This window comes from Peromyscus californicus, unplaced genomic scaffold, assembly GCF_007827085.1.
Source record: "Peromyscus californicus insignis strain IS unplaced genomic scaffold, ASM782708v3 Scaffold_2__1_contigs__length_46816999, whole genome shotgun sequence".
In the NCBI taxonomy this organism is placed as follows: Eukaryota; Metazoa; Chordata; class Mammalia; order Rodentia; family Cricetidae; genus Peromyscus; species Peromyscus californicus.
Window position 1 is genome coordinate 3,179,819 of NW_026294540.1, and position 26,739 is coordinate 3,206,557.

At 54.9% G+C, this 26,739-nt stretch overlaps 1 protein-coding gene and 1 long non-coding RNA gene across 2 annotated transcripts in view; one reads left to right on the forward strand and one right to left on the reverse strand.

The window, feature by feature from the left end:
* Nucleotides 1–26,739, reverse strand: part of Kiaa1671 (KIAA1671 ortholog) — a 146,555-nt gene that overhangs the window by 32,986 nt on the left and 86,830 nt on the right.
* Nucleotides 22,104–23,911, forward strand: LOC128120801 (uncharacterized). Its single transcript, XR_008221953.1, has 2 exons — nt 22,104–22,211; nt 23,648–23,911. It is a non-coding gene; the product is annotated as an uncharacterized LOC128120801 (long non-coding RNA).

The window sequence follows — 26,739 nt, forward strand, 5'->3', positions numbered from 1 at the left end:
CAGTTTGTGGAAGCAGCATGGAATACAGGCGTGAACTCCCATAGTGCTATCCTCCCATAGTGCTATCCGCCAAGAGCCTTCCACGCCTGCCGTTACACACAGATTAAACCCCAAGCCATCGCCCGGTCCTACCAAGACTCATTCACTTCCCCCAACCCCCTGCCTCACACACCAATCCACTGCTGTGGACTGCGCATGGTGAACGCCAACACGACCCCATGATCACCCTGTGTGGGGAAGGGTGTGATTCAACCTTGCTGTCCCGCACTAGAGTGTCCTTGCTGGGCCAATAAAGCACGTGACCTTCTGGGACAGCCACATGGGGAGGAACATCAGGGAGGTCCTGGGCTAGCCCTCGATGTTCCCCCCCAAGGCAGCTGAACTCCACCAGTGGGGAAGGAAGACCTCTGCCTGAATTCTTAACCACTGACACTTTGAGACAACCACAGGGGCCAAGGGAAATTGTCACACACGGTGGCTCTGTCTGGGCTTCTCTTGGTCCCCACCTCTTCATCTCATTCACCAGGCCCTGGCCACAAAGCACAGCTGCCCACAGCATGGTCTCACTAAGGGGTCTCACTAACAGTCCCCACACTGGGGTGTCCTTCCTTCCCCCAGATGTCGCCACAATGCCATCCTTCACCCTGAGCTTTCCCGGGGCCTCTGTTGGCTGCATTTTCTTTCTCTCTCTCTCTCTCTCTCTCTCTCTCTCTCTCTCTCTCTCTCTCTCTCTCTCTCTCTCTCCTGTTGTCTATTAACTCCCTCCCAGACCCAAGAAGAAGGCACACGGCCTTGTCACAGGCATTTGGTAAGCAGAGGTGACAGGGACGCTGCTGTCCCCTGTACATCCTGGATACAGACAGACAGCGGTAAAACTGCTCCTCCAGAGAACAAGGCTCGGAGAGGCTGTGCAGTGGCCTCAAGGCCCCACGGCAAGCGGGTGGCAGAGTCAGCGTCCAAGGCTAAGCCCGTCTCGGGTTGGAGGTTTGTCCTCCACTCCCATCACACACGCCCTTCCACTTCCTAGGGTCTCCCCAGCAATCAGGGCTCCTCCAGAAGCCAGCAACCTGCTGAGCCCCATCTTCCCCGGGCCAGCCCACAGGGAGGGGTCTTGACACTCCACCCTGAGACCTCTGAACCCTCCTGGAGCCACCAGGAAGCGGAAATGTGTGGGTTCTATCTCAGAGGCAAGTGACGTGCCGCACAGAATGCTGGGTAGGCACAGGCCAAGAGAGCTCAAGGATTGGGTACAGGAGCTGACATGGGGTGAATGCAGGGTGTGGACCGGGGGTGGACATGGGGAGTGGGACACAGGGATGACCTGGGGTGGGGTGGACCCAGGCCTGAGCACCCTCACCCATGTCTGGATTTCTCGGTCACACCTCCGGGAACGAAGTGACAGGAACAAAATATATAAATGGAGATGCAGAGCTCAGAGGCTGTCTGTGCATGCCTGACCTGGTCCCTGACAAGGCAGGGAGAGCCAGGGAGAGCTCAGCCGCAGGCTCCAGCCTGCCACGGGGAAGCAAGGCTGGGACCTCTTCTGACTGATCTTGACAAACTGGTCTAAAGATCCCACTGGGACCACTGCCCTAGGTGAGGTCACGGGACGTGCGCTAGCCAATGGAAACTCAATGATGTCCCTCATTTCTAGGCAGAAACAGTCCCAATTCCTGCATAGTACTGCCAGCCACATTATGGCTGTGAATTTCTCCAGGCAAGCTGTTCTCTAAGCCGTGACACAGGACACAGCCACAGCCACTGTCCACGGCACAGAGTACCCAGGAAGCTTGTTTCCATTTTTAACGGCTAAAGCTTGGGGGATGTCTGTCACTGCAGCAAAGACCAGTCTTAACCTGACAGATACAAAGGGCAATGTTTGAGGCAAGTACTTAGAAAACGGACCAGTATGTATTGAGTGTGGACTAAGAGCCATCCGCTGGGTGCACGTTAAGGCCAGGAGCTTTTGGGGGAAACAAATGTTAGAGCCAGTTGTGGCAGCTGAGGGGGGTTTTAGCTCGGCAGCCTTGGGCAGAAGTCACTCAACCTCTCCCATCTACCGTCTTCCCTGTCAGGAAGATCCTCGTAGGAGGATCGCTCTCCCAGGAAGTACCGGGCAAGACTTGTCTTGCTTTGAACAGACCTCACTGGAGACAGAAAAGAGAATTAGTAACTGTCATTGAGCAGCAAGAAGAAAATAGAAAAACTGACCAGCTGGGCCTGGGCTCCACGCCCTGGCTCATGATTAGCTCACAGGTGCCTCAGTGGATGGCTCCGTACCTCACACGTCCCTGTCCGTCTGGCCTCCTTGCTTCTGTGACTCAGTTACTGGGTATGGTCGCATCCTCAGAAACGCAGGCCCGGAAAGGGAACAGTGGGACATGACTCCACAGCCTGTCATCAGAGCTCCAGTCCTTCCCAAATGCTGGCACACAAATGAGGGCGGAGACCAGGGATGAGGGGCCCGCGGTACAAATGGGACAGTGGAGGCAGAAGCCGAGGCTTGGTTTTCTCCGGCCTCACAGAGGGCTTCTGCCGGACCCACAGAGATATGCCAGCCTCACCCCAGATTCACCTATCTCTTCTACTCTGTGGGGACGGGACCAGAAATACCAAGCTGGGCTTGGAAGGGCAAGTGCAGGGACTCAGAGCCAGCCAGACCTCAGTTGGATGCCATGTGACCTGGGTGACCCATTCCATGACGCTAGGCCTCTATGTCTTTACCCAGGAGAGAGTGCGTGAGAATGTGAAAGGCATTATCAAAAGCCGATGAGACGGATGCTTCATACCATCTGACTCACAACACAGGGCAGACACACACCAGGGACTCGTGTACTCTGCGCCCCAGACGACCGTAGAGCCCGCAGCTCTGGGATGGTTCTGTGGTTTTGCTATGAGTTCCACCAAGATTCTGCAGCCGGCCTGCGGGCAGGTGGCTTGGCCCCTCTGAGCCTCTGCTCCCACGCCTGCCCCAGTGGCATGGTAACAGGTAGAAAAAGACCATCAGAGCTCTGTGTGGCGCTGGGCACACAGCAGATGCTCAGTTCGCACTAGCCGCCACCATCCTGGCTGCGCTGCGTGCTCTGTGGCTGCTTTCTGACTCCCCCTGGGAAACCGGGTGGGCAACGTGAAGAGGAGGCCGCCCCTGGGAGGAAATGCTCTTTCTGCCTCTTCCGGCACTGACACCTGTCAGTCTCTTCCACAGCACCTAAAAGGTCTTATTTCCCCAATTAAGAGGCGCTAATTAGTCACACGTCTGGCATCGATACTTGAGCCTGAGAAGTGGGAAGGAAATCTGAACAGTGTGAAGACAGCAGGGAAAACAGCAGCCGCTGCTGCTACTCGAGTCGCCCACAGCCGTCCCCACAGCGGAAGGCACCGGACCCAGAGGCTGCATCCTTCAGAGCCACGGCCGGCAGGCCCAGTCCCCACAGACGGAACACACACGGAGCAGCCCAAGACCCATCCACGGCTGCTACGCCTTCTTTGTCTCAGCCTACAAGTTGTGTCCCTGTCGGTGGCCGACACTGGACTGTACAAAAGATGGGGAGCGGGGACTGGAGTCATCACACACAAATGTCATCTATGTGGACAAGGCTGGGTGCGGCAAAAGCTGCTCCCCGGGGGCTGGTGTGGCACCTGTCAGGTGGGACAGGCTAGCCAGGATTACAAAGGTGTTTGGTGAATGATGCTCCAGCATGCCGGAGCCACCTTGGCTTTGGATCTCTCCACCAACCTGTGCGTGAGTCTGTGTATCCAGGATGGAGCCCTTCTGACCCAGGGAGAGACTGAGGCGGGGGGCTGGGGATGTAGCTGAGTTGGTAGACTGCTCTGCTTAATACATACACAGAGAGCCTGGGTTCAAATGCCAACACTGCATACACCAAATGTGGCGGATGGAGCACGCCCAACATCCCAGCACCATAGAGGGAAGCAGGGTGTGGAGTCCAGGGTCATCCTCCTCAAGAGGAGTGAGTTGAGTGCCAGAGTGAGTTGATTAAGATCTCTCCCTAGGAAGGAGAGACTGAGGGAGGGAAGAGAGGGAGGGAGGGAGAGAGGGTGGGAAGGGTCCAGCAAGCTGGCAGAAGTGTGAGCAGGGATGTACAACCTCACTCACCACACCACCTGGCTGCCTCCCCTCTCTGAGCCCGGGACCCCCACAGCCCCTCACTCCCAGGGCCTCTGTGCTGGGGACAGAAAGGACCTTCCAGCATCTTGGTCTGCCACAGCACCAACGGTGAGCTGCTGGTTCTAGGGTCCCTGGGGCGTGATTCGGCCTCAACAAACTGATAATGCCGAGGACAAAATTACCAGCCTTGAAAAACAATAAAGGGACAGACCCTGTGCAGCCACGTGACTAGAAGAACATGGGCATCTGCTTTCCCTGGCCTCACCCTCACAGCATGGTAAACACGCCCGCTGCCAGGCCCTATGGCCGTCTCGCTAATTAAACTCCATAGGTTTGCTTGATCCAGGAAACCTCCACTCACTTACGACAGAGTTCACCTGAGCCCAGGCCCAGGCCTCACAGCTCAGCTGCCACAGTTCAATCCCAAATAGGGGGGTTAGGGCCTACTACAAAGGGGTCATGCGACTGGCTGAGTCACCTCATTCTCTGGGCCTCAACTTGCCCCTAGGGACAAAGGGAGATGTCGGAAGTTTTCTCCTCTGGAGTCTCGGGGTCCTTTCGGGCCTGCCAACCTTGTCTGTTCAGGGGAATCGTGAAATACATGACTGTATGGACATCTCCCTCTGCCCAGTGAAACCCGGGGAGGGCATGTATATGGTTGACTTGATACAGCTTGCAGAACAGGCTTTTGATGCATCCAGTGAGCTAGCTCTGAATGGGAAAGGTAGCCAGGGGGCACTTCCTACAGTGTTACGCAAGACAGCCCGCACAGCCAGACACATTCACACCCTCTGGTTTTGTTTCACTTGAGTTTGCTTTTGAGACATGTCTTGCTATACAACCTAGGCTGGACCCACACTCAGGATCCTCCTGCATCAGCGTCCCAGGTGCTGGGAGCACGGGTGAGTCCTACAGTCCATGCAGACTACGGAATCCTGCATCCTGGAAGCACGTGTCTACTCACATTAGCAACCTTGAGAAAGGACACCTCACAGCTGATGTATGTGCTCACTGCCGTGGGACATGCCCACTCAGGTCAGTGAACCCATCCACAGCGGCTTCCTCCACTAAGGTCTCAGGAGCACAGAGAGCCTCAGGCAATCTCTGGAGCTAGCTGGTACACAGCTGCACCGTCAGAGGCTGTGAGATGTCCTGCGTTAAGATTAAGCCTTGACCAAGTGGTTCTTAAAGGGACCCTCTCTGCTATTCTTTTTGATGAACAGCTCTCAATAAGACCAAGGGCTCCAGCAAAGACTTATGGGAAAGTTCCAGATCAGAAAAATGAAGGGTGGAAACTGTAATGGCAATGCTCAATTGAGACTCAGGGGAGGGGTGTCCCTTCCTAGCCCTGATACCCTGAGGGAAAACTAGGAAAAGTCTACTTTGGACCCTCACTCCCCCAGGAGGTCCCGTCACACCCATCTCCTGTGTCTCCAGAGGCATCTTGCGGATAAGGAGATGAAGGACAGGACCTGCCCACAGGCACCAGGGCGTCAAGCTGCCTATGTGGGATTTGATCCTGGATCAGTATTTACTCTGTGGAGTGTGTTCAACCTGCTTTACCACCCCAGGGGGTTCAGGCTGCAGCCCGCACCTGAGAACCAGGACCTTTTAAAGCAGCAGCCGCCTTCCCCGGTCCAAGACTAGCCTGGGCAGTTTGACTCTTACCTACACTACCCAGGAACCCCTGGGCCACTCCCGATGACTCGCGAATGGAGAGAGCAGAGCTTCCCCTGAGCACAGTTTCTGAGGCCCTGTGCCTTACTGGGTTACACTGATGTCAGTGGTGGGATGCAGGAGGGAGCTAGTGTGTCTATTTCCTTCACAAAGGAAAGTCACAACCGCCTTCCTCCCCGACATCACTATATCGTCATAGTAACGGTGTGGGGGGAGTTCCCTGGGGCACTAAATAGTTTTCCAGACACCTGGTATCATCATCTTTAGGACAGCCCCATGGGGTTCTGCCACCACTCTCTTCAGTGAGGAAGAGGCAGCACAGAGGGCCACCGCGACCTGCTGAAGGTCACAGAGATGCAGCTTGAACGTGGACACATGTTCACGGTCCGAGATGTGAGGTGAGGGCGTCAGGTTGATCCTCAGACATCAGGGAGAAGGTCCTGTTCCACTTCTCCTCCCCATCCCCAGCCCTTCCCAAGGACAAGCAAGGCAGGACCTGGGACCATTGAGAAGAAGGGCCCGCCCCACCCCCTTGCCGACTGTTTTCCTGGGGTGATGTCAGCTCTGGTTGGTGTGAAGGGTTCTTCACCTGCCTGGCCACAGAACCAGCCAGCCAGGGGCCTGGAGGGTGACTTCATCAACTGTCCCTTGGGCATGAATAGCCTGGAGACAGCTGCCCAGCCCCAGAGAAAGAAAATCTGACACCAAGTTGGAAGCAGTGAGGACCCGCTGGGCCCAGGACAGTGGGCCCTACCTCAGGCATGCCTGCTGGCACCCTGTGAACTTAAATCCCAAACCTGGGGTTTCTTTATGCCTGACTGGGCGAGGTGGTACCTCAAAGTAGTTTCACTTTGCATTTCCTTGATGACTAGGGATACTGAACACTTAAAAATCGTTACTGGCCGTTTGTCTGTCTGCCTGTCCATAGGTCCTCCTCCTTCCCCTCCTGAAAATCACCTCTTCAGTTCAGTAGCCCATTTGCTGATAGGCAGTTTTATCTCCTTGGCAGTGGCGTTCTGTAATTCTGTGCAAATTCTGGATATTAACCCCTTGTCTGCAGTAGGACTGGTGGAACTTTCCTCCCGTCCCATGGGCTGTCTGCTCTGCTGGCAGTTCCCTTTGCCATGCAGAAGCCTTCCTCTCATGAGATCCTATCTGGTGACACTCGGTTCCTGCTTTGTTGATGTTCTGTTCAGAAAGTCCCTGCCAACCCCAGTGTCTTGAGGAGTGTCCCTGTGTTTCCTTCTAGAAGTTTCCGCGTGTCAGGTTTTCAATTAATGTCTTTGATCCGCTTTGAATGCATTTCTGTACAACATCACAGATCTAACTTCATTCTCCTGCAGGTGGCAATCCAGTTCTACCAGCACGTTGATTGAACGAGTCCCCTTTTGTTCCCCAACATTTGTTCTTGCCTCTTTTTATCAAATCATGTGGGTAGAGCTTTGTCGGTTCATTTCTGGGTCCTGTGCTCCGTCCTACTGGTCTACCTGTCTATTCTGATGCCTGTACCAGCTGCCTTTGTCACTACAGCTCTGTGGCATAACTGTCACGCCTCCATCGATGACCTTACTCCTGAGGATTGCTGCGGCTCTGCTTCCCTGGTTCCACATGAGTTCCTGTGTTGTTTTGGTTTGGTTTTCCTAAATCTGTGAACATGGAATTCAGCCAGGCATTCTACTAAACCTGTGGACCAGTTTCGGTAGTCCAGCCATTTTTACAATATCACTTCTGCTGGTCCAGAGGCATGCCAGGTCTTTCTATCACTTAGTATTATATTTGATTTCTATTTTCAGTGCCGTGAATTTTTCATCGTGGGGCCCTTTCTCTCCTTCAATTAGGTATATTCCTAAATAATGTATTTCTGGAGTTATTTTCAATAGGATATTTTTCCCAATTTCTTTCTCTGAGTACACTGTTGGTGGGTTTAAAGCCTACTGACTATTTCAATTGATTTGTTAGGTAGGGGAGTTTTCTAGAAGATTCTATAGGGCATCCAGTGGACAGTGAAGAATAAGGATGTCTGGGCCCGTCCCAAGCCTTGGGTCTCTAGGGCTGTTTAAAGCTGCCAAGGACCCTCTGCTTAAGGCCCTCATGCCTTCCAATCCCCTGTCTGATGGAGGGATGGCTGGCAGTGTGCTGTGGAGTTTCCACTTCCCACTTCCTCTTTCCACTCTGGAAGAATTCTTTAAGGGACATCCTATCCTGGGCTTGATGGGAAGGTGTGGGGCTGGGGCCTGGAGGCCCCCTCTCTCTTCCAACCCTTCAGCCCCACACTCCTCACATCCTACATGGTAGGCACTGTGGGCCTCAGAATCTGTTTCCCCAGGAGGACGACAGATATCCACAAACTGTGACTTCTCACCCTCCTCGCCTATGGCCTTGTGTCTACCCAACAGGACCGTCCCTCTTCCCAGCAATTTGCCTGTGTGACGTTCTCCTGAAGTAATCAACTGAATGACCACAGCATGGAAGCACAGCTCATTCATCTAAACCTCAGCGGACAGAGTTGGTGACAAGAGCTCACTGGGTTGACACGCAGAGTCCTGAAGCCACATGTGCTGGTGTCTGAGTGCACACCCATTCATTCATTTACTCATTCATTTACTCATTCGCTCAAGAGCAATGTTTACAGCATGCCAGGTCAGGGGGATAAACTGGAGACAAACCTCCAGAGGGGAAGATCTCTCTCTTTCTCTCTCTCTCTTTCTCTGTCTCTCTTTCTCTGTCTCTCTTTCTCTGTCTCTCTTTCTCTGTCTCTCTGTCTCTCTGTCTCTCTCTCTCTCTCTCTCTCTCTCTCTCTCTCTCTCTCTCTCTCTCTCTCTCCCCCAAACTGAAAAGCCTGCATAATTCTGCAGATGTCCTGGAGTTTGATTCAGTAACTTGTGGATGGAAGATTCACTGGTAGCTCACTATGTGGTTGCAGTACTAATTTTACATCGCTGTTCAGTTTTGGAAGCATCTGAGCTGTATAGGTCTGTCTCCGTGTAGGAAATGGGAAAGAAAAGCACAATAGGACTAGGGCTTGGGGGTTTTGTTCCTGTTTTTGTTTTGGTTGATTTTCCTATCAGATGATTTTTATTTGTTTCAAAGCAACATACACATGTAGTCAATAAGCGTATTTGAAAAGGACCATTAAATCAGAGAAATTTGGATGGAGACTTGCTGTACACAGGAGTTGAGCAAATTCAGGGACCAAGGGGAAACGTCCTGAGATAACATCTGCATTGTCAACCTCTATTGGTTGTTTTTACAATAAAAATATTTTGCAACTTAAAAATAATAATAATAGAAAAGAATGCTCCAGATCTTTAGAAGGTGGGTCATGTAGGTATACACATCTGTCAAAATCCATCAAGCTATCTGGGCATGGTGGCACAGGCCTTTAATCCCAATACTTGGGAGGCAGAAGCAGGAGGATCTCTGTGAGTCTGAGGCCAGCCTGGTCTACACAGAGAAGCCAGGGCTGCATAGGATATATGTACAGGGACACAGACATACTCTCCCCACCCCTCAAAAAACTATGCATTTTATCTCATGTAAACGGTATCTTCAAAATACTGACTTACATATTATGCATCTGTTGATAACATTCTTACACATGGCAATTATACAGGGCAATGAATTATAAGCTTAGCTGTGGCCTGCCCATGAAAGAAGGCATACTGTCCCCAAGAAAAAAGGGGACAGGCTCTCTCCTCAGCCCATGGGTGCTGTGAGATGTTCTGTATATTAAATGTGTTGCTCTGATTGGTTAATAAATAAAACACTGATTGGCCAGTAGCCAGGCAGGAAGTATAGGCGGGACAAGCAGAGAAGAGAATTCTGGGAAGTGGAAGGCTGAGGCAGAGAGACACTGCCAGCCCCCGCCATGACAAGCAACATGTAAAAGATACTGGTAAGCCACAAGCCATGTGGCAACTTCTAGATAAATAGAAATGGGTTAATTTAAGATATAAGAACTAGATAACAAGAAGTCTGCCACGGCCATACAGTTTGTAAGAAATATAAGTCTCTGTGTGTTTACTCGGTTGGGTCTGAGCGGCTTTGGGACTGGCGGGTGAGAGAGATTTGTCCTGACAGTGGGCCAGGCAGGACTGGAAAACTCTAGCTACACATGGGCCTCTTCCACTCTTCAAAGTTCATTTCCTTCCTTCCTGTCACTTTTTTTTTTTTAAGATGTACTTATTTTATGTATATGGGTTTTTGTCTCTGTGTGTGCTCCTCCTGTGTACAGCGCCTGTGTAGACAGAAGAGGATCCGATCCCCGGGAACTGGAGTTACAGATGGTTGGGAGCCATGTGGGTGCTGAGATCTGAGTCCCCCACACGAGCAGCAAAGGCCCGTGGCTGCTGAGCCGTCTCTCCATCTTTCCCCTTTCTTAAAAAGTCATTTCTATTCCACGCCTAGCTTAGGGGCGTGACTTCCTACCTCCTGGTGGCTGCTGGGATTTTCACTTAATCCACACTATGGTTTTTCTCTTAAACGCTAGTAAAATTATCCTTGAACTTCAAAGAGAAAAAAAGTAATGAAAAGAAAAAAGATAAGAAAAGGAACAGGCTGGGACCCAGGACTGCGACGTGTCCTGCCCGACTCACACTGGAGGCTGCTTAGCTGGGAGCTGCTTCCAGAGTGAGCCTGGGTCACTCGCCAGCTTTACCACCTATCAATAAAGGAAAGGGCTTCCCTGCATGTCTAGGGGAGCACAGGACATAGTCCTTCAGAAATCCAGCTACAAAAAAATCAGAGTGCCTGAGTCTGTGGCTCAGCTTAGAGCACTTGCCTAGTGTACTGGAGGCCATGGGCTCCATCCCAGTCCTGTAAAAATAAAAAGTCACCAACCCAAGGACACTGGCCACTAAGGGTGACCCACCCGCTCCCTTTTGGTTCTCTCAGAGGTCAGGAAGGTAAGGTCATGCTCCAGTAGCACAGCAGCACCCCCACCCCCACCCCCACCCCTGGCACACGGAGGCTCTGCATGGGCTGCTTGCCGGAGCTACCCAAGCACACAGAGGCTGGGGCACAAATCAGTTCCTAGAAGGCTAGAGCCTTCCTTGGACAACAACACTCATCGGTTTGGGAAGAGGAACCCACAGAAAACCCACGTGGTAGTGGTGGGGGCAACTGCCAGCTGGGCTGCAACAGGGTGAGTGGATGGGTTAACTCACTCCTGTGCCCAAATACTGGAGGAGAAAAAGCCCAATGGAGGACATGGCCATCTTGGCTCACAGCTCAGGGGACACCGTGCATCGGGGGAGCAGTGGATAGTCAACAGCTGGGACTGCCACAGCTCAGTTCGCATTCTCCTTCCTTCCTTTTTATCCAGTCTATGGCCCCAGGCCCTGAGAGGGTGCCCCCCATATACAGGACAGAACTCTCTTCCCCATTAGCCCTCTGTGGAAGCATCTCCCCGACACCCCCTGGGGTGTGCTTCACAAAAGTCCCCAACTGTTCTTAATCCAGTCAAGCTGGCCACAGCATCTTCCTGGACTCTACCTCACCAACCACATTTCTAGGAAGAAAGCATAATTCCTCTGAGCCCAGGCCCTGCATTGGACAATCTGAGATTTCATTCATTCATTCAATCACTCACTCACTCATTCACTAATGTTTTCTAAGTGACAATCACAGGAGTGGCCAACACTTCTCAAAACTGCTCTGTGGCCCAACGAGAAGAGCTGGAAGCCGGGCACGGTTACGGTGATGAGCACCCTTCATCTCAGCACTCGGGAGGCAGAGGCAGGAGGATCGCCACTAGTCTGGGACTAGCCTGGTCTACATAGTGAGTTGCAGATCATCTCAAAGAAATAAGCAAGAGAATCACTAGACAGATTGGGAGAAGGTACCGAAGCCTCCATGACCAGAGCGAGAGTAAGGCCACCGCACACCCCGTTTGTGCATTCATTCATTCATTCATTCCTTCATTCGTTCAGCTCCAACCTCTTCGCGAGGAACTGTTTGGTAGAGACAGCGGCACCTCCTGCAGCAACGTCCTCTGTGAGGGCTGTAACCAGTCCCCTCCCTGATGGAGCTCCAGGGCCTCAAACCATGGGGCCTCATCAAACCGCGTGGCACACAGCAAGTACTCAATGAACACCGACAACTAAAGGGCACGTGTCCATCCTCACCCGCAGGTCTTGCTACGCAGGCGTATTCTGAGACCCACCCGGCACTTTACACTGTGTTCCGTGGCGCTCTGTCGAAGAGGCCCTACCTGTTCCCATCTCTCCCCCAAAGGGCTCGTATCTACTCCTGAGCACAGAAAAGACCTCCAGCACAGGCTGGGACACAGCTGCCACCACTCTGCCCCAGCTGGGCACACTAACCACAGCTGGAAGAGCCCACAGCTGGAAGAGCCCAACAAATACGCTCTGATGATCAGGCAGCCAAGGAAGGGCGGGGAGGGGGTAGCGTCAACAGATGATCCTGGCTGGGGGTGGGGGGTGGCACGAGCCCCATGACACCGCTGCCTGGGTCCCTCTTCACTGTTCTCCTGGCTCTAACGCTCAGAGTGGTGTCACTCTGCTGGCCAAACAACACTTTTTAAAAGCAGGTTGAGCCTTGAAATGCCAGTGGGGCCTGGGGCCCGTGTGCTGTCGTCAAGGGGTGTGTTGTGGTGGGGAATCTTGGAGACAAGTACCAGGCCAGAGTCTGGGAGAGGGGCCCGGGGTAGGTGAAGCCGTGTGGGAATGACACCAGGTCTGTGCTGGCAGCTCAACCTCTCCACTCGGAACCAAGGTCCCCTTTGCAGATGGGGAAACTGAGGCTCAGGATCTGGTTCAAGATCGCAGACAAGGAGAGTAGGAAACTGGACCCTGAGTTGGCTCACTGAAGACGCTCTAATGGTCACCCCAGAGTGCCCAGCTAACAGATGGGAAAATGAGCCCCGGAGCCAGCACTCTGGAGAGGGGTGGATTCGAGATGGTTCCCACTGAGCAACGCTTCTCACTGCTTCCCCAGGGCCGCAAGGGTGTTTCATCTTCAGCTCCCCACACAGCTGACTACAGGGCTGTCCAAGCCAGAGCTCCACAGAGGCCCTCTGTGCTGAAATACACACGTGGCAGTGGAGGAGGCCCCGAGTCCATCAGGGAAGAACTCCTGCCCAAGCCCCCGCCTTGAGCAGTATTTGCTCTGGCTCCTGGGGCTTGCTTAAAACCTTTATGGATAATAAAACCATTTACTCATTACCCTGTGGGCGGCTCTTCAAACCCAGCACCAGAGAGGTTCCAGAACCTTCCTGGCTCTTCCTGCCAAGATGTCTGCTGAGGGTGGAGAAGGCAGCTGCCTCAACATGGCCCCTGAATCCTCCCAGTTCTCTCTCCATAGCAAAAGGCAAATATCTCGAAGAAAAGAATAGGTTCCCTGCTGCCGAGCAGACGCAGATGTGGAACTGCAGGTGTGGCCCGGAGGCCCTGCAGAAGAGCGGGTGAGAGATGGGAGTTACTTGCTTCGGCATAAAGCAAATATTTGCATGTGAAGCCTCACAGCCCAGAGCGGGGTCTCACAGCCTCCTGTGTGATATAGGGGTAACTCGTGGTAAAGAGAATCGTGATGAAAGCCACACTTTTGCTGTATGACTTTCGGCCAAGTCTCCGGCTCTCTCTAGTCTCTGGAACCAGGTTCATCATGGCGCCACTTAATTGCTGGAGGAAGTTGCTTTTCCAAAGAGACTCACCCCAAATGGTACCAGGAGCCAGGTTCCTTAGCTAAACGTCAGGAAAAAACTCCCAGAGCAAAAAACTATGGCTTTGCTCCGGGTCAGAGGCTATGTGACCAGCCAGAGCCCAGCAGGGACTGGAAGCCTCCTCATCTGCCAGCTCCTACACGGGACTCCGCAGATCCACAATCATAGTTCTCAGGAAAGGTCATTTTTCTCTTCAGATTTGGGGACACCTGTGGCTGTCAAAATTGGGGGTGAGACCTGGGCATAGTGGAACACGCCTGTCATCCCAAGACTCAGGAAGCTGAGGCAGAAGGATTACCGTGAGGTCAAGGCCAGCTTGGGCTACAGAGAGCATAAGACCCCAAGGTTAGGTAGATATGCCACCAGCATCTGGTGAACAGAGACCCAGAGTCATAGTCAGCATGCAATGTGCAGGACACCCTAAGACCGGAATCTTCTAGCCCCAGTGTGAGCGGTGGCCTGGTGTTCCCGCCATGGTGCCTTCTCGCCACAACAGGCTGCACCCTGGAACGGTGAGCCAAAAGGAACACGTCCTGCCTTTTAAGTCAGGGGTTTTGTCACAGCTCTGAGAACAGTGACTGAGACACGCCCTCGTGGGGCCACCCCAAGAGTACAACAGTTGTCCACTTAGGTCACGGTCACCCGAGACGCCATGAGCTAGGACATTTCCCCACCCATTAAATCGCCCCGGCCTCCGGCTCCACCTCTGAGACAGACACAGCACATGGCAGCCCAGCCTCAGACGCCGTCTGCAGGGCTAACTCTGCAGAGAGCCACTGGGCCACCTGGAAAACTACGTGACCGAGAAAGGCACACCCTGTGTCCAGTCTGCCTGTCCCTGCGGCTCCACATGGCACAAGATGCCGGTGGGGACTCCGGTGGCACCGCCATCCTCCACTCTGTGCTAGGTGCATCTCCGGGACACTGAGGCAGACCTGTCCATAGCTAGTGACAAAGTCTCTCTCCCTTGTACACGCCGGGACAACAGATGTGTGACATCACACCCAGTCTGTGCGGTGCTGGGAACTGAACTCGGGGCTTGGGGCATGTCTAGACAAGCCCTCAAAGCCACTGAGCCATATCCCAGCCCAGACTTCACAACTTCCAATTCCTTATAACATCTGCTGCAGGATCTCCCTTTCCAGGGGCCAGGAGTCCTTGCCTGGAGACTGCTGCTGGGGACAAGCCACTCCCCTAAGGCTCTCCTGTGTGGTGAGTCCACAGCTGTATATACGGTGCCTCTCACATACCTGATAAACGTATGAGCTGAACAGCGTGATGAGCACTTTGCTGAGCAATGCACTCGGTCGGCCCGAGCAGCAAATCGCTGCTAACTCCTAAAAGGATGGCTTGCTCAAAGGCCTCTGGGACCCTGAATGCAGGCTGCGGGCACAGCCCCCTTCACGACCAAGAACCCTGGAGCTAAGAAGGGCAGCCACTAAAATGGACCCTGGGTAGGTCCCTTGACTGTTCCTGAGAGTCTAAGTAAGAAGTTTGTATCTGTTACCTAGTACCCGACAAATCGCCTCAACAACCTTTCACGTCTTCACGCTGTTTCCAGAACTACGAATCAAGGAGGACATTTGATGAATGACTACCTCAGGGTTTACCTCTCCAGGCTGGAGTCCAGCTTTGGCCAAGGGAAAGCCTCAACCTGCAGCCTGGGACCTGGCTCTCAGGTACACTCTCCCAGTCTTGGAAGAGCCAGTCCCCTGCTGATGCATTTCCAATCCCTGCCCTGTGGGTCTCTCTGTAGGGTTGCTCCAAGATCCTCCAGGCATGCCAGATACTTCTGAGACTAACCGCTCCAAGACAGAGGACGGGGAGGGGGAGCTGGAGCCTGCGCAGAAGCACATTTCAGCCTTGGTGCCGGTGTTATGGACTTAGCCGGTAAGCACGGACATGGGTACCAGGTACCGCACGACTGGAACCCCTGGGCTGCCCTGCCGCTGCCGGCCAGTGTGAAGTGACAGCCACAACAGCAGCAACCCTTTATGGAAGCCCTACTACGTGCACTACAGTGCCAAGCATGCACAACCTTGATGTAACTCATCTCGGACACAGCTTCAGAGGGAGGTAGGGACCCTACTTGGCAGGAGTGGAAACTGAGGCAGAAAGAAACCACGCTATCTACCTACCTCTCCCTTGGAGAGGTAGAACCAGAATTCAACGCCTGGCCCCCAGTTCCCTGACACCTAAGGGCTGGCTGCTCCACCCGAGGCAGATGGGATGGTCCTAGGAGCCGGCGACTGAACAGTGTGTTTATCCCCTAAGATTAGGACCTCTGCGAGGGCCTGTCTCAGCTCACGGTTTCAGACTGTCACGGTGGGAGGTTCTGTGCACAGAGTAGCTCACCTCACACCCAGGAGGCAGAGAGCCCGGGTCATATCACCTTCAATCTCCTGCTCCCAGGGACACGGCTCTGCCCACCAGCTCATGTCCCCTAAAGGTCCCACAACCTCCCAACACCGTGTCACCAGCTGGGGACCAAGGAAGGACTCAGACATACGAGTCCAGACTCAACCCCTACCAGCACCATTGCTAAAAATTAAATTAGAAACTTACAATTAAATTAAATTATTTGAGAAGATAATCGCTCGCTTTTGCTGGTCCTCCTGACGGGCTCACTGTGCTGTTCAGGCTTTGTCCCCTGAGAGCCCTGATGGCAGGTCTGCACCGCCACGCCCTCAGTGTGGAGCGCTGGGGATTGAACTCGGGGCTTTGTACATAGTCGGCCAGCATTCTTACCAACTGCTAAAATCCTAACCTTTGTTTTGGCTTTTGGAAGCAGGGTCTCACGTAGCCCAGGTTCGCCTTGAATTCCTTACATAGCCAAGGATAAACCTGAACTCCTGATCCTCCTGCCTCCACCTCCTGAGTAGCGGGATTAAAAGTGTGAGCGTGGCACCATGACTGGAAATCTATGATCGCCTGGTCATCCTTTACATGTGCACTGTGAAGATATTCCAGAAGAGAACATTTCCAGCCGGTGTTCAGCGGCGGTGCCTGGAGGACTTGGGACTCCGGGAGTGATTACAGCGTAGGAATGGGCAGGGCTGCAGACCAAGGCGCACAGGGCGGCGCTGACGCTAACCCAGTAGGAGCTGCTCTTGTGGTTTCTCCGTCCTGCCCAAACACCACGCTCCCCGAGACACAGAACATTCCAGACTTCCTTCCTGATATGCCTAGCTTCCTGCAGAGGAAGCAACAGGCCTTTGTCTGAATAAAACATCTCATCTGTGGAGTTGCTGAAGGAGGGAGGAAGTGAGAGCCCCGGGGGGCCTCAGATACAGGCCGGAGAGGCCAGAGCAGCCACAGGCCACCCCACTGCGGCCTTCCCACAGCCCCGAATGGGAAGACACCCAAGTGTCCAGACAGACGGTGGGTAATGGAGCCCACAGACGCCAGGGCCGCAGGGCGCCTGGGTGCTAGCTCAGCTCCCTAGAGCCATGAGGACCGGTCCATTTCTTTAAGGCAAAGAGACAGAGGCCAGGGGTTAGCTTGGGAGAGGAAAGGGAAAAAAAAAGACAGGAAGGAAGAGGCTCGGATGCCAAGTGGATTTCATCCGAGGGAGAGGGAGCAGACTTTGTTTTTTCATGTGTTCCTGTATTTGCCACATGGAAAGTGAACACACCCCACTTTGGGGGGCAGGGAGATCAGCAGGGGCCCAGCAGCTCCCAGGGGAGCAGCCAAGTCCTTTGTCCTACCCGCGATGTAACTCCAGAGGCACCTGCTCCGGGGCCCAGCCTAGGGCCCCTCTGGGTCCACAAAGGGACCATTGTTCTCTACCGAGTGACATCATTCCACCGCCAGGACGGGTGAAAAGAGACCTGAGGTTGGGAGGGGCCTAGCCAGAAGAAAACTGTCTGTCCCAGGGACAAGTGACATCATGCCAGTCCTGGGGTGCAGCTGGAAGCCTGGATACATGGCAGGGGGGCTCTGGGTGGGCAGTGGCAGGAGAGAGAGAGAGGAGGGGCTACGTGGCTGAACTGATACCTCTGCGGGACCAGGATCCAGGAGAGATGCAAAAACCGTGCCCGGTACATAGTAGGTGCTTAAGAAATGCAATGTGTCTGTGCCTGGTACACAGAAGGCACCCAATAGAAGACGAGACACCCATGCTGGGAACACAGGAGGTGCTTAATAAGTAAATAACTAAGGCTGTTCTCATCCATCATTCCACACAGGCCCACACTGATGACTGCACGTTCTGGTCCATAACCTTCGGAGAGTAGGACTCAACACCCTCACCAGCGGTCCCAGCCCCGGGTGACCAGGCCCTATCCATCTCCTTGTCATGCTCACAACCCTGTCTCACTGTGTCACAACCACTGGCCTTCTGTAGCTCTTCCTGAACACCAGGCTCAGCCCTGCCGTCGTCCAACGCTCCTCAGGCCTCCTTGGCACACTGAGCATCACCTCATGACTCCCTAACCGCCCCTGCTGCCCCCTGGAGCCTCTCTGTGCTTCTTCTGAGGCCAGAACAATGAGGGAGGTCACCCACTCCCTAGTGGTTTCTTTCCTATACCTGTTTCTAGTAGCCCGGAGAAGCAGAGACCACTCAGGTGGCACCTGACAGGGAGGAGATGGCTGGTGACTGTAAGATCTTCTCTGGCGCGTGCTCACCTGCCTCTCCCGGGACAGACCCCAGACTATCCATGTCCTAAAGACCACTCTCCTTGAGCCTTGGTTTATTCCAGGGCAGAGGCAAGGACTCAGGGTGGAAGGGAGGTAGGGCCAGACCACAAGGAAAGAAGTCATGGCTTCCCGGGCCAGGTGAGGCAGGGGGATGACCTGGCCCTCAGGCTGCTGGATGGACTGTATCAGACAGGAAGGACCTGGTGTGGTGGCTAGGACAGTGGCCCCAGGGAGGCAAGTGTGCTCTACTCAGAAATAAAGGTCTCCACAGATCAGTTAAGCTAGGGACTTGGAGGCAGAGTCACCCTGGGTTATCCAGGTGGCCTGGGAGTGTCTTAACTGACGGGCTTCCACCACAGCTAAGGGCAGCCTGGGCAAAGGTGGCGGGCTCCAGACCTGCGTGCGGGGGGCTTGCCTGGAAAAGTACTCAGGAAGGGGCTGGCTCTGCACTGAGATGTGGGGATGCAGAGAGGGCCGTCCCCACGCCATCCATGGCGTGCTGGGTGCCGGGTGAGAGCACCTGGAGCTGACAGAGCGTACCCGAGGCTGCGCACAGACCACACATACACTGCACCAGCTTACATGGGGGACTTGAGCATCTCAGACTCGGGTACCATGAGGGTTCCAGAACCTGTCCTCATAGCTGGGAAGGGATGGCTCCTACAGCAGGGATTCTTAAGGTAGGAGGCGGGCTCAAATCACCCGCCAGACAAGTCAACAGGGGCGTCCAGTTCACAGATGGGAAGAGTGAGGCAGTAAGGGTTGGTTTGACCTGGATAAGGTCATCAGCCCAGGTCCACTCCAGCTTTGGGCAGCATGCAGAGCTCTTCTAGTCAGCCCCCTCCACTGCACACACACACACACACACACACACACACACACACACACACACACATACAACTCCACACACACACACACCACACATACCACACACACACACACATACACCATACACACCACACACACACACACATACACCATACACACCACACACACAGACATACCACACCACACACACACACACCATACACACCACACACAGAGACATACCACACACACATACAACTCCACACACACACACACCACACAAACACACACACCACACACATACCACACACACACACACACCACACATACCACACACACCACATACACATACCACACACATCCATCACAGACACACACACCACACACATACACACATCCATCACAGACATACCACACCACACACACACACACACACACATACAACTACACACACACACACACACACACACACACACACACATACACCATACACACCACACACACACAGACATACCACACCACACACACACACACATCCATCACAAACACACACACCACACACATCACAGACACACCACACACACACACACACACACACACACACACACACTCTTCTGGTTCTTCCTCATGTCCAGGCCTCCTGAGACTGACACCCGCTGTGTACGTCTGTGTCCTCCAGGCTCCCATTCTGTCCCTCCCGCCCTGGGTTCTCTGGGCCTCTAAGACATCCAGCCTCCTTTCCCTGCACAGTGACCCTTCCTGCCTCCCTCCCGGAGCCTGGAAAAAGCATTGTTTTATTTTCTTCCTTTCTTATCTGGGACAGCTAGAGGCCAGGCACCAGCCAAGGACTCAGAGCCGGCTTGGGGAGAGATTTCCAGCCAGGCTGCCACAGATCCTCCTGCAAACACAGCTTGAGGGCCTTTTCTGGATGAACAGAGCTGAGGGAGATGACGGAGATTAATCCTGTAGGAGGACCAATGCCTGAAGCCCCACCCCCGCCTGCCTACACGTTCTGAGGCTTTAGGAAGCTCCCACCCATAAGACAAACATTTAAGTGAAGTTCAGAGTGAAAGGGGTGTGTGTGTGTGCAGATTCTCCGCTTTGTTGGAAACCTCTGAAGGCATGTTGAGAGAAATGACTTGGTTGTCTCACACACGAGCCAGGTGTCACACCCACCGCCTTGTCCGCCCAGCACCCCATTTCTCGAAGGGCAGAAAGAAGGTCCAGAGAGGGCAGAAGGCCTTGGCTCGCCCAAAGTCACCATCTGGGAGGCGGTGGACTGGGATCCAACCTCATGCAGGGGGATCTGTCGCGAAACACAAAGCCCCACACCACACAGTAGGACAGCTCGGTACCCAAGAGGTTGGCAAGTGCTCACCCACTACATGCCGGCAGGGTGCTGACGGCACACTCCATCTCAGAACAAGAGCAGGGTCCCCTCACTGGACAGAGGGAAATCGAGATTTGAGAATGGGTTGAGCCCATGCCAGCCATGCCTCTCACACAGCAGAGGCCAACCATAACTGGGAGGGACCTGGAAGCCCACACTAATTCAGCATGTATTTACACCGCCCGGTGTCCCCTGTGACAGCGAGGGGCTGAACTCTGTGTCAGTCACTCATGCACTTGCGTGGCCACCAGGGAGGCTGGCCTGTCGCTGTGTGAGCATGTTCCAGAGGCCCAGAGATGTAGGACAGTGTCCAAAGTCACACAGCTCCTGAAGGATTGGGGCAGAGGACAGGGAACAGAGCCAGTGTCCCCAGACAGAATCCTGGCGAGCGGGGCACAAGAAGAATGGACAGGGCCAGAAGGAGACACAGAGAAACTGAGACACACAGAGAGAGATTATCTTCCTTCAGCCAAGTTGCACCTTTCAGAGAAGGGATGGGACCCCAACGGAGTGCAGACCCCGACACAAGGAAGCACCCTCACCCATGTGAGCCTCCTAATATGGCTTCTGGCCTGGGTGAGCCCCTGCCTGGCTGCTCTGTGACTCAGGCCAGCAGAGGAGAACTAAGTCCCTGCAGTTCTGGGGGCAGCTGTGAGCTCCCGGGGACCTCACTGCGCAGAGGGCCTGCCCAGGGTTCCCTCGCCCAACACTGGTCCCATAATGGCCACTGGTTCTGGTTGATACAAGAGCTGGCTCAGCCGGGTGCCTGGCCTCGAATGCTCCTGAGAACTGGGCCAGCTCAGGCCAGGGCAGAGGCCAGCTCTCTGAAGACACAGGGCACTCTAGCTAAGCTCAATCCTGGTTAGTGACGTGATGAGCTGTCCCCGAAGTTATCAAAGATCAGAGAAGCCTACCTCCCGGCCAGACTTCACGCACCTTGCTGTGGGTGCCCATGCAGACACCCTTCCTCCTCCAGGCCTGCCTGATGTCACTTGCTCGGCTTTTCTACTGGCTGGTTATTATCGCCTTGGTCTCCCAGCCCTTAAATGAGACAGCATGGAACCCGATAGCTGGGCCTGAGCATTCCACCCTCACCAAGCCTGAGCTCCCAGGCCAGTGAGATAAACCACCTGCTCCCTGCTCCCCCCCCCCCCCCGCCCCAAGGCTCTTCCCCTCAGAAATCACTCAAGATCTCACTGTCGCTCAATGGCACACAGATCACAACGTTAACTCGGCATGCCTATGACAAGACCACTTGGTCACCCTGGGCGGGCAAGGGGAGACAGAGCAGGTGTCAAGTAAGCGTCCCTAAAAATAGAGGTGTGAGCATGTGTTGTGGGGGCCCGCAGTGTCCTGAAGCAGCCCTGCTCACAGACAAGGAGACTTGAGTTGGTTCCCCCTTGGCGTCGAGGAGGAGGGTGTTGCACCTCCAGGGCGGCCAGCCCCAGCCTTCCACTTCCCACCAGTGTCCCAGGACCCACTCTTTCACGGGCAGGGAGAAAGTCCTTCCCCGGCTGCCTGCCGCTGCAAGTCGGCCCCCTCCCAGGTGTCCGAGGGAAGGGACCTTCCCAGGGTGGCCTTGCTATTTTAAACCACCACAACGTATCCCCAGCTTACGAGATCGGGGCCTCGGAGTCCGGCTGCCTCTTCCTGAGGGATGAGAACCTCTGCTGGCTGCGGGCGGAGAAGCGACGGAAGGACTCCCGGCTCCGAGAGGCCAGGTGTCGGAAGGAGGAGGTGCGCTTGAACGGGGTGCGGCTGGCCGTCTCCCCGCTCCGATCGGTGCCCACCGTGGCTGTCACAACGTGCAGGGCCTCTTGGAAGGACCGCCTCACTGTGCCTACCCACTGAGTCATGTGCGTCTGGGCCACCGAGAGTTTGTCGCCCAGGTAATCCATGAGGCCAGCCTGGAGGAGTCGGGGGGGGGGGGGCGGGCGAGGCAGTTAGGAGGCCAGCACTGTCAGCGTCCTGGTCCCTCCGTCCGCGGTGGCTGTCCTTGGGAAGAAGTTCTGGGCTCCGAAGGAAAACCCAGCAGGGCGCATCAGTCCCAGGAAAGTAAACATGGCCCAATAGATGTCCACGGGTCACAAAAAAAAAAAAAAAAAAAAAAAAAAATAGGGACAGTGACGGGTCAGCAGCAAGAGCATCCAGTCAGCCAACCAGGACGTCCAGTTCTAGTCCCCGGGGCCAACGCTGCTGGACTCGAGGAGGAGCAGGTGGCTATGAGGAGCAGGCTGAGGGGGCTGGCACCCCCAAACTCACTTCCCTCCATGCAGGTAGACCTCCCATGCACACCTGGGGGGACCGCCACTCACCACAGAGGGCGGCCAGTCCCCAGCAGGCTCTTCTCACCTGAACCAGTCCCGGAGCTGGAGACTCTAGACCCGAAGCTGAATCTGCCGGCCAGCAGGCAGCGCACTCACTTCCGGAGGGAGGCAGCCACCCGGCCTGGGTCCCCTGGCCCGGCGGGCGGCAGCCGGGAATGACATCAGCCCCCTGTCTTGGCGAGGGGTGCACGGCCCAGGAATGCAGGAGGGGCCTCGGGAGGTGGCCGCCTGGGAGCTGGCGTCAGCCCCAGTTTTTTTTTTTTTTCCTCTCCCCCCCCTAAGTCTCAACTCGCTCGCTCACTGTCCCTCGGGGACTTCATGTGCCAGACTGCCTACCCACCCTAGTCGGCACTGTGCAGAAATGCTGCTGCTGCTGCTGCTGGGCGTGCGGAGTGTGTGCCAACGAGTGTGCGCGCGTGTGGGGGCATGTGCGTGGGAGGCGCGGCTGCCCCGGGGAAGTGGAGGGATGCCGGATCGGGCTTGTGCCTCTGAGGCTTCAGGTGGAGTCTGAGGACCTGTGGCTGGCTGTCGGTCTGTCTCCCTCTCCTGGCGGGCGTCTTCTGCTTCCTCTCCCTGCGTCTGACTACACTTGCGGAGCTCGGGGCTAAGCTGCCTCCACCAGCTCCTCCCCTCTCTTACCCTCTCAGCCGCCCCTGCTGCCTCTCCCGGAGGGGACGCAAGTGACTGGTCCTGAGTTCCCCCAAAGGGTGGATCTGGGGCTGAGAGGTGCCTGCATTTTGGGTACAGGCAGGGTTGCCATGGCAACCTGGGGGGCACAGCATCTGCCCCTTCCCCACGCTGGGCACAGGAGCCATGGGGATGATTCATGTGTTCAGGGGATCACATGAGCTCACTGGGTTTAACCCTTACCAGCTGGAGCATTGGGGGGGGGGGTGTGATAAGACAGAAGAGGGTGAGGACTGGATGGGGAGAGCATCGCGCAGCGGGACTGCAGACCCTCCTGTCGCGATCTACAACCCTCTCTGTCCCTTCTACAGGTGGGGGGAAATGGCAGCTCTGAGAGGCGGGTTCATGTCTCTGAGGTCACACACAGCAAGAAGGTTCTCCAGGTTTGCTCGGGAGAGCTCCCTCTCCATTGCGTGTGCAGGTCGGACCCTGGACCTGGCCCACTGTGAGGGCTCAAAAATATTGACTTTCCAAATGCCAGGCCAAACCCAAGGTTGAAATCCACATCGGCTCAACTGCCTGGTACGATCTCTACACCACCCCCTCGCTCTGTCCCGAATAAATATTTGCTCTCATCCTTGCCAAAGTAAGTTTATCTTGAAGGCCCCTCCAACAGCGTGCAGGGTGAAGGTCAAGATCCCCACATCCTCCTTCTCCCCGATTCCTGCTCCTAATGCCACGCCTCTACAGTCCAGCATCTCTTATTCATTTAATAGCGAGACAGAGTGCGCCTCCTCGGGCCCAGGTACATGGTCACGTGTTATTATGGAGGGTCACAGGGACGTATCATGGCTACTGATTGACATCAAATCTCCTAAGCCTGATGGATCTTTAAAGGATCCCATTTGCTAAAAGGGAAGACTAAGGCCCAGGGAGCTGAGTCACATACAGGGTTGTGTGTAGTGGGCTGCCTCCCAGAGGCCCCCTGAGGATGCCCGCTTATTCTTACACTGGGAGTGCCCCTCCCACAGCATATCAGGGTTGGTCGCCAAGCTCAGCACAGTGAGGCCAGCTCTCCTGGGTGGCTCTGGGGGCATGCGGTGGCAGCCATGTTGGATGCTCAGGTGGAGGCACAGAAAGGCCCACAGGGAAGAGACCAGGGTTCCATGCTAGCACCATGGCTGACCACTGGATGGAGACAGGTGCCCGTCCCAGTCAGACCCCAAGAACAAGAACCGTGGCAAATATCCTGACTAGAATCTCACGGAGACACTAAGCAAAGCCACTCGGCCAAGCTGCCCTCAGACTCTGGGCCCTGATCACAAAGGTCCTGAGGCAAGCCAGGATCTGGTACACAGGGAACTGCAGGGGTCTGGTGGGGCGGGGTGGGTGGGGTGGGTGAAGAGAGGTTGGCTCACAGCAGAGGGAGGGCCTCTGACTGAGGTGAAACTGTGTGCCCAGCAGGTGAGATGTCACCCCAGCCTGCAGCCCTGCATGTAGATAAGGAAGCATGCAGAGGAGGGTAGTCTCACCTCCACCTGGGCCTGGCTCCATCCCCCCAAAGGCTGCTGCACTCACAGCTGGAGCTCCTGGCCTCCACTAAGAATTTATAGCAAACCCCTGTCTCGGGCCTCACAGACCTCCCCAGGTAACCAGAGATATGTAGGAGGCAGGAGGGGACAGACTGTGGCCGCTGACCCCACAGTTCATGAAGGACGTCCCAGGTGAGAATCCACCTTGGAAGAATGCACAGCGGCTGGATGCTACAAATAAGTCTGTCATTAGGTATCTAAGCAGGAACAAGAAGCCGGGTGCTCAGTCAAGAGGGGTGGGCAGGCTGGGTCTGCCAGGGTGTCCGGATCCAGGGGTGGAGGAGGGCTCCGTCACACTGACCTTGCCTTTTCCGGTATTGACTCTCTGTTCTTCATAGGATTTCGCTTTGATTTTTTTTTTAATGTACTCATTTAAACTATTATTTATCTTGATTACTGGTTGTTTTGTTGTTTCCTGACCTCACTGGTCTTACCCTGTCCCCTCCGCACGGATTAGCTACATCAAGTCACGATCGGTACTGGTTTTAGTCAGTTAGTTATTACTGAGCAATAACTAAAAACTCTGATTGCTCTCACAGAGGAAGCCACCAAGCGCATGCTTGTCATGGATGTGGCTGGTTGACTCCTTCCCGTCCCTACTTCTAGAGGGCGCATTTGGCCTTCTGCCCATGCCCATTCTGGTTGTGCCAACCCTAGAACACTGTCTGGCTCAGAGCTATGCACAGGGGCTCACCCCAGTGACCAGCTAGCAAAGAACTCAAAACCCAGGTTCCCTGTCTGCTGGTGGTCTAAGCCAGCCATGAGCCACGCTGGGGGCAGATCTCAGCAGACACCTCTGTGTCCTCAGCTCTGTCCCTGCTCCAGCCTATGCCCAGGCCTCCTCTAACTGGAGAGTTAGTCACCAGCATAGAAGTCCCCACCTGTTTCTGCATATGGAGACCAGGCCAAGAGCTCTCTGCCACCATCCTCACTGTCCCCTGAGCACCAGCTATGGCCAAACACCAGGGCACCCTGTCCCGTATCGTGTATCATATCATGTCACCAGCAGGGTAATGGTGTCGCTGTGATGCAATACTGTGTGACCTCACAGTGCTAAGTCATTACATCATCACACACACCACCCTGTTGCCTTACAGTCACTGGACTGCCTCCCTGTCAGACCTCATCTGTTCCTGCCAACCACACAACAGGCTCCCATTTTACAGATGGACGGTGCAGGGCAGGGACATGACCGGCCCAGTGTCACACCGCTGTAAGTGGTGGAGTCGCCGGCATGGCGCAGGGATCGCGGTGGATCCCGGCATTCAGCCTCCTTCGGAGAGACGGGGAGCAGGAGAGAGCAGGGAGCCAGATGCCTGCTGCTCGCTCTGGCTTCCAGTGGCACCACGTGCTCTGGGAGTGGGGCTATAAAAAGCGCCATTCCTGAATCTGGGGCAGCACAGGCAGTGCCCCCAGAGGGCTGTTTCTGCAAACGTTATTCTCTCCAGGAAACTCTGGGGACGCCGCAGGCATCCTGAAAGCAAACCTCCCTTGCACAGGGAATCTGCAAAACAGGGGGAGCTGTGGGGACCCAGGAGGAACTGAGGATGTCAACCACAGTGTGAGGTGGGACAGACAGCCCTCGGGTCTCAGAAGGAAGACTCTGTCATTCATTCATTCATTCAACCAACACTCCCTGAACAGTTACTCCACATACATCAGTCTGACACGGAACAGAGCTGTGGTCGGTCCCTGCACAGCTCAGTCGCCTCTCTGGATCTAAAGTAGTCGAGGAGGGGGACCCCACAGGCACCTCAAGCCTGGCACCACCACTCCTCCCCAAATCTGGCTCAAGCACATACCCTCGAGATTTCCTGGTTTAGTGGGAGAAAACGCCAAAAGGAACAGCCGGTGTGTCTGTGACCCAAGAG